Consider the following 7,085-nt stretch of genomic DNA (forward strand, 5'->3'; position numbering starts at 1 on the left):
GTAACTTTGAACTCATATGGTCCTCACGAACACAATGGTGATCTTAAAACCTTCAATCTACAAGGTTTGAGAGGGTTTCTGGGTTGGTCCGTAAGAAGAAGGGAGAGAGAGAGAGTGAGAGTCTGAGAGAGAGATAGTACGGGAAGGAGAGAGAGAAAATGTGGGTGTGTGTGTGTGTGGTCCAAAAGCCACCAATCAAAACTAAGGAAAGTCTTAGTTCTAATTGGGTCACCAATCTAAAACAATTTAACTCAATAATAATCCACACACATCAATTAACGTCTGAGAACAATTCCGTCATTTTACATCATCGATAATAGAAGTTCGGGACGGGCTGTGACATAAACGGGGCTTTTAAATTCCCACGATGCACAGAACGCCACCATATTAGCCAAGCCATTATCCCCCAACGCCCCACTAACATAGATGGGTCAAACCCCACATCTCATACACTCATCTCTACTAATTAATAAAACACTCATTGTCAACCAAAACCCTATGAAATTACCAGTTTAACTCTCTAATTAAAATATAACATGAATGAGAAATATGGGGCGGAAATGTAATTCACACAACCAAATTTTGCTGTTTTTTTTTTCAAAGCCTCACCTACATGTAATCCTAACATATATCTAATTATATATATATATATATATATATATATATATATATATATATATATATATTCCACTCCCACGTTCTTTATCACTCCCTTCCTCTCTCCTATTTCAAAAACAAAAATAAAAAATTTTCTCACACACTTTGTGTGTACCTTAGTGCAGTTTATAAAAACCACCTCATCATCTCTCTCCACACATGTTTTTCTCTTGTTAAAAACGATTTGATCTTAACTGCCACATGATGGCTAGTGGTGGGGGAATTCCTCTTATGGTTGTATTCCATACATTACATTATGTGTTCAATTTATAACGTAAGCGTAATCAGAACAAAAACTAAAATACTTTTTAAAATTTTTCTGGCTTTTAAAAAAATGGACTGCCACCAATTAGTAACCTCTTAAAAAACAAAACAAAACAAAAAAAAAATAAAAAATCAATTTGTTCTATTTTTTGTTGGATTTCCATTTTCCAACCCAAAAAAATGCAGTTTTAACAAACAAAACAAAAAACAAAAAACAAAACTAATGGAAAGATAAAACCAGCATCAAAACAAAACAAATCAGAAAATTACCTAAAACTACAACACCATTTCAAAACTTAAAAAAATTCTAACTGCAAAATCCATCCTCATAAATAACCCCATTTCTCTCCATCCTCTCCATCTTTCTCTCTCCCCATCAATGGGCTCCAAGTCCACTTTACTAATCTCCACCTCTTTCCTCCTCTTCTTCACCACCACCACCACCACAATCGTCCAACTATCATTCGCCCAAATCCTCGGAAACAATCTCGACCATCCTCAATCTGACTCTGACTGCACCGGCCGTTGGATCCACATCCGACGGCTTCCCCCGTCTTTCAACCGGGATCTCCTCTCCAATTGCTCCGACTACCCTCTGTTCGACGACTTCTACCCTCACTTGGCCAACAATGGCCTTAGCCAGAAAACCCATAATCTTTCTCACAGCTGGTACCGAACCGACTCGTTAATGCTGGAGCTTATTTTCCATCGTCAGATGCTTGAATACCCATGTCTCGCCTCATATCCCCAATCTGCCGACGCCTCTACCTCCCCTACTACGTCGGCATCGACGCCCTCCGCTATCTCTACAGCCCCAATTACAATTCCAGCTCCAAGAAGAGCCTTAATTTGTTCGATTTTTTGACCCGAGATGACCCGGTTTCCTGGTATAGGCACATGGGTCAAGACCATTTCTTGGTTTTGGCCCGACCCGCTATGGATTTCTTCCAGCTATTGGGGAACAATCTACCACTGTGAGGGACTTCGCTGCTCGAATTACCTTAGTTTTTTAATGTCACCGCTCTGACGGTGGAGGCGTGTGCCTGGCCATGGCAGGAGCACGCTGTGCTGTTATGAATTAGTGTTATGAATTGTGCAGGGGTTGTTAGATCGAAGGAATAAGATAGTGTAAGGGAATTTAGGCCAAATTGTAAGGGGCTTTTTTATTTGGGCTCAATTGGGATAACTTAGGTCTTTAAGGGAGTCCATTTGATTAGTTTGTTAATTGTCCAGTTGACATACATGTAGTGTGGAAAACGTGTACTGGCGCGATGATATATGCATGTCCAAATTAGTTGTAACGGTATCAATTTGAAATTTTTTAGTATATTCTCTCAACTCTCTCTTCCTCTTCCTCTTCCTCTTCCTCTTAGCCATAGCCATCACTGCATTTGCAAGTTGAGACCTTGTTGGTCTGGGTTTTATCATTGGTATCATCCATACAATCGATGGTTTTCCTTACTATGCATGCCCCGCTACATAAACACTACTCGCTTCACCGCCATAGACGCACGTGTTTCCTCCATTGAAGCTTCTTTTGCGGATCTTCCTTCTCTCATCGCTTCGACGATTAACACTGTGTTCGACTCTAAAATTAACTCTTACCTCGAGAATTGTTTACCTCTCTACTTCAAACAATTCCACCGCGAGATGAGTTGTTCGTGCGTTGGCGAAAGTTCTTCTGCTTCACTGAACACCAATTGTCCACCGCCACATGAAGTGGATCAGCCGCCGCCTCCTCGGAGTCCTCACTTGGGTGAGGGGGGAGCTCCACCACGTTTGCCCTGGTCTCCCCGCCTCGACTTCCCACGATTTGTTGAAAGTGATGACCCTCTTGCCTGGATCTATAAGGCGGAGTAGTTCTTTTCATTATACAACATTCCAGATGCTCACCGAGTTCTCACTGCTTCTTTCCATCTCGAAGGTGAGATTCTTAACTGGTTTTATTGGTTGGATTGCTTGAATACTACCCCTACTTGGTGGGAATTTACTAAGGCTCTATGGATGGAGTTTAGTCATTTGGAGTTTGAAGATAGTGCTGAAGCACTCTTCAAACTTCGCCAAACTGGTAGCCTTTGTGACTATATCTCAAAATTTCGGCGTTTAGCCACTAGATCGACTGAAATTAGCCTCATCTTGCTTCAAAGTTGTTTCATTGAAGGGTTGAAGAAGGAGTTATGGTTCGATGTGAAGATATTGAAACTTGTTAGTGTCCACGATGCTATTTCGCTAGCTATGTAGTTAGATGCCAAATTTGCTAAGCTTAAATCCTCTACTCCATGACCCACTGTTCCATTCAAACCACCAACCACTACCCTTATTCTTCTGCCTCACACAACATATCGATCGGGTACTTATCCTTTCAAAAAATTATCCCCTGCGAAGATTTAGAAGAAACGGGAGTGAGGAGAGTGTTGGTTTTGCACTGATAAATGGGTCAAATGGCATAAATATGGCTTAAAACAACTTCTAATGTTGGATGTCTTGGATTTTGATGTGTGTGACTTACCTACCTCTGAAGAAATTATTGAGTGTCAACACATGCAGCTCAATTCATATGCCTTCTATGACATTGGGGATAGCCAAATAGCTCGCACTATGAAGGTTGAGGGGGTACTTAATGGGCACAATGTTAGGATCTTGCTTGATTCTGGAAGCACTCACAACTTTGTGGATTCTAAGTTGTTGAAACAATAGGGACACATGGCATATCCTAGTCTAGACTTTGAGGTTATGATCCCATATGGTGGCAAGGTGCACAGTTATGGTTGTTGCAAGGTTACTCCACTCTCATTGGAGAGGGTATAATTGCAAGGTTGATCTCTTCTCGTTGCCATTAGAAGGTTGTGATGCTGTCCTCGGTGTACAGTGGCTCTCCACCGTGAGCCCCGTCCTATGGGATTTTCAGTTATTAACAGTAGAGTTCACTAAGGATCACCACCAATACAAATTGTCTCACACTGTGACTCCACCTTAGTTAATTCAGGAGACCTCTCTTCAGCACATTGACAAGAAGTTAGGCAACTCTAACTTAGGGTTTTTCCTATATTCTATGGAGGGTAAGACATTGGAATCATATGACTTAAGTATAGAGCAATTGCATGAACTTCTGCAAGTGTTGGGACAATTTGACGACATTTTTCAAGTTCCTACTAAACTGCCACCTCTTCGAGCCCATGACCACCACATCCCTCAAGTGCAAGGAGCTAAACCACCAAATATTAGACCCTATCACTATGGTCATTTACAGAAAACTGAAATTGAGAATGTTGTTCATGAGTTATCGGCTGCGGGGTTCATTCGCCAAAGTCACAGTCCTTTCTCATTTCCGATGCTCTTAGTTAAGAATAAGGAGGGCAGTTGGAGGATGTGTATCGATTATAGGGAGCTTAATGCCTTGACCATCAAGGAAAAATACCCCATACCCCTTATTGATGATTTTTTGGATGAATTATATGGTGTTTGGAACTTCACTAAGCTTGATTTGCAATCTGGATACCACTAGATTCTGATGCGCACTAATGATGTGGAAAAGACAACGTTTCGAACTCACGAGGGGCACTACGAATTCTTGGTAATGCCCTTTGGCCTTACGAACGCTCCGGCCACTTTTCAAAGCTTGATGAATGATATATTCAAGCCTTATCTCAGGAAGTTTGTGTTGGTGTTTTAAAATGATATTTTGATATATAGCAAGAGTTGGCAGGATCACTTACAACACTTGTAGATGGTGTTGGAAGTCATAAGGGCAAACCAATTGTATCTTAAGAAATCCAAATGCTCATTTGGACAGTCAAGTGTTGAATATCTGGGCCATATTGTGTCTCACCAAGGGGTAATAGCTGATCCTTCTAAGTTATCAGTCATCCAAGAGTGGCCTACTCTTAAATCTGTCAAGGAGTTGCGAGGCTTCCTCTAGTTAACGAGGTATTACAGAAAATTTGTCCCGGGGTATGGTAAGATATGTCAACCCTTATATCAGTTGACTCGAAAAGACTGTTTTCATTGGGGTTAAAGAAGCTGCACAAGCCTTTGCGACCTTGAAAGCCATCATGGTGTCCCCATAGGTATTGGCTCTTCCTATTTTTCTCAACCCTTATGAATTGGAGTGTGATGCATCGAGAAGTGGCATTGGGCTGTTCTTCAACAAGGAGGGAGACCCATAACATTCACTAGCCAAGCCTTTGGTCCTCGAAACCAAGCACTCTCCACTTATGGAAGAGAGTTAATTGTTATAGTGTATGCAGTAAAAAAGTGGCAGAATTACTTGCAATGGAGACATTTCGTCATACGAATAAACCATAACAGCCTCAAATACTTCTTAAGTCAGAGAACAAACACTTCATTCCAATAGAAGTGGGTTTCAAAACTTATGGGGTATGACTATGAGATTCAATACAAGAAAAGGTCTCAAAACATGGTGGCTGATGCACTATCAAGGTTGCAAGATGCACCTTTATTACAGGAACATAACATGGAGACTCCTACGAACAGTGAATGTGTTGCTATCTCTTACCCTTATGTGAGTTGGGAGTTGAGAAAAAGTAGTGAAAACGATGATTGGATTATGGAGAAGAAGAAATAATTGATACAAGCTCAACATGATGGTTCTTGTAGTTCGAAGATGAGCCGATACTCCCTTGACAAGGGTTTCTTTGCTACAAGAAAAGAATTATGTTAGGACATGCTTCTAAATGAAGATTTAAGATTATTGTAAAGTACCATTCAACCCCATCTGCAAGTCACCAATGAGTGCTCAAAACTTATCAAAGAATTAAGAAAGGATTCTATTGGAAAGGAATTAAAAATGATATTCAAAAGTTCATAGCTAAATGTCCTACCTGCCAACAAAGCAAAGTTGAGAACATTTCATCCCCAGGGTTACTACAACCACTTCCAATACCCTAGAGAGTTTGGAGTAATATCAGTATAGACTTTATTATGGGCCTACCCTACTGCAAGGGCAATACTGTGATTTGGGTGGTAGTGCATAAACTCTCCAAGTATACTCACTTTGTTCCAATGTCACATCCATACATTGCATCTTCTGTAGCACAACTTTTTATAGAACACATATTCAAGCTTCATGGCATGCCTAGTTCCATTATGAGTGATCGAGATCCAATCTTTTTAAGTTCTTTCTGGAGGGAACTTTTCATGTTGCAGAATTCTAAGTTGTATATGAGCTTAGGGTATCACCCTCAAAGTGATGGGCAATCAGAGGTGATGAACATGTGCTTGGAGACTTACCTAAGGTGTTTTGTAGGAGGACAGCCTAAGAAATGGTGTCAATGGTTACCATAGGTGGTGCTTTAACACTTCCTTCCACACTTCTTGAAAACATACTCCCTTTGAGATAGTATATGGGTACCCTCCACCACAGGTAATTCCTTATGAGTCAGGCACTACAAAGGTAGGAGTTGTGGAACAGGGATTAATGGACAGGGATAAGGTGTTATCAGTGCTGAAGAATAATTTAGAGGTAGCACAGAATCGAATGAAGCAGTACAGTGACAAGAAGAGAACTGAAAGGCATTTCGAAATGGGAGAATTTGTTTATTTGAAGTTGATGCCTTATTAGTTGCAAGCTTTAGCACCACAAGCTACAACCAAGGTACTATGGACCCTATGAAATTGTGGATAAGGTTGGATTGGTTGCCTACAAGCTTAAGTTACATACTGAAACAAAAATTCATCATGTCTTCCATGTAAGTTGCCTCAAAAGACATCTTGGACCAGCCATCACCCCACAAATTGAACTGCCTCAGGTTACAGAAGATGGGTTGGTTCATAACATTCCTCAAGCAATACTTGCTAGGAGGATGTACAGGAAGGGCAAGGCTGCGAGAGTACAGTTGCTGGTGCAGTGGAAGGATCAAGTGGAAGCCAATGCAACTTGGGAAGACTTTGATGAGTTCAAGAAAAAGTTTCCAGATTTTCCACTCTGAACCTTGAAGACAAGGTTGTTCGAAGGGGGAAGTACTGTTATGAATTGTGCAGAGGTTGTTAGATCGAAGGAATAAGATAATGTAAGGGAATTTGGGCCAAATTGTAAGGGGCTTTTGTACTTGGGCTCAATAGGGATAACTTAGGTCTTTAAGGGAGTCCATTTGATTAGTATGTTAACTGTCTAGTTGGCATACATGCAGTGTGGAAAACATGTA

The 7,085-nt window shown here is 40.9% G+C and overlaps 1 pseudogene; it reads left to right on the forward strand.

Moving 5' to 3' along the window:
* The first annotated feature begins 1,300 nt into the window (after nt 1-1,300).
* LOC103426989 (probable xyloglucan galactosyltransferase GT19) lies at nt 1,301-1,998 on the forward strand (annotated as a pseudogene).
* Nucleotides 1,999-7,085: the final 5,087 nt, after the last annotated feature.

This window comes from Malus domestica, chromosome 12 (genome assembly GCF_042453785.1).
Source record: "Malus domestica chromosome 12, GDT2T_hap1".
NCBI classification, from domain to species: domain Eukaryota; kingdom Viridiplantae; phylum Streptophyta; class Magnoliopsida; order Rosales; family Rosaceae; genus Malus; species Malus domestica.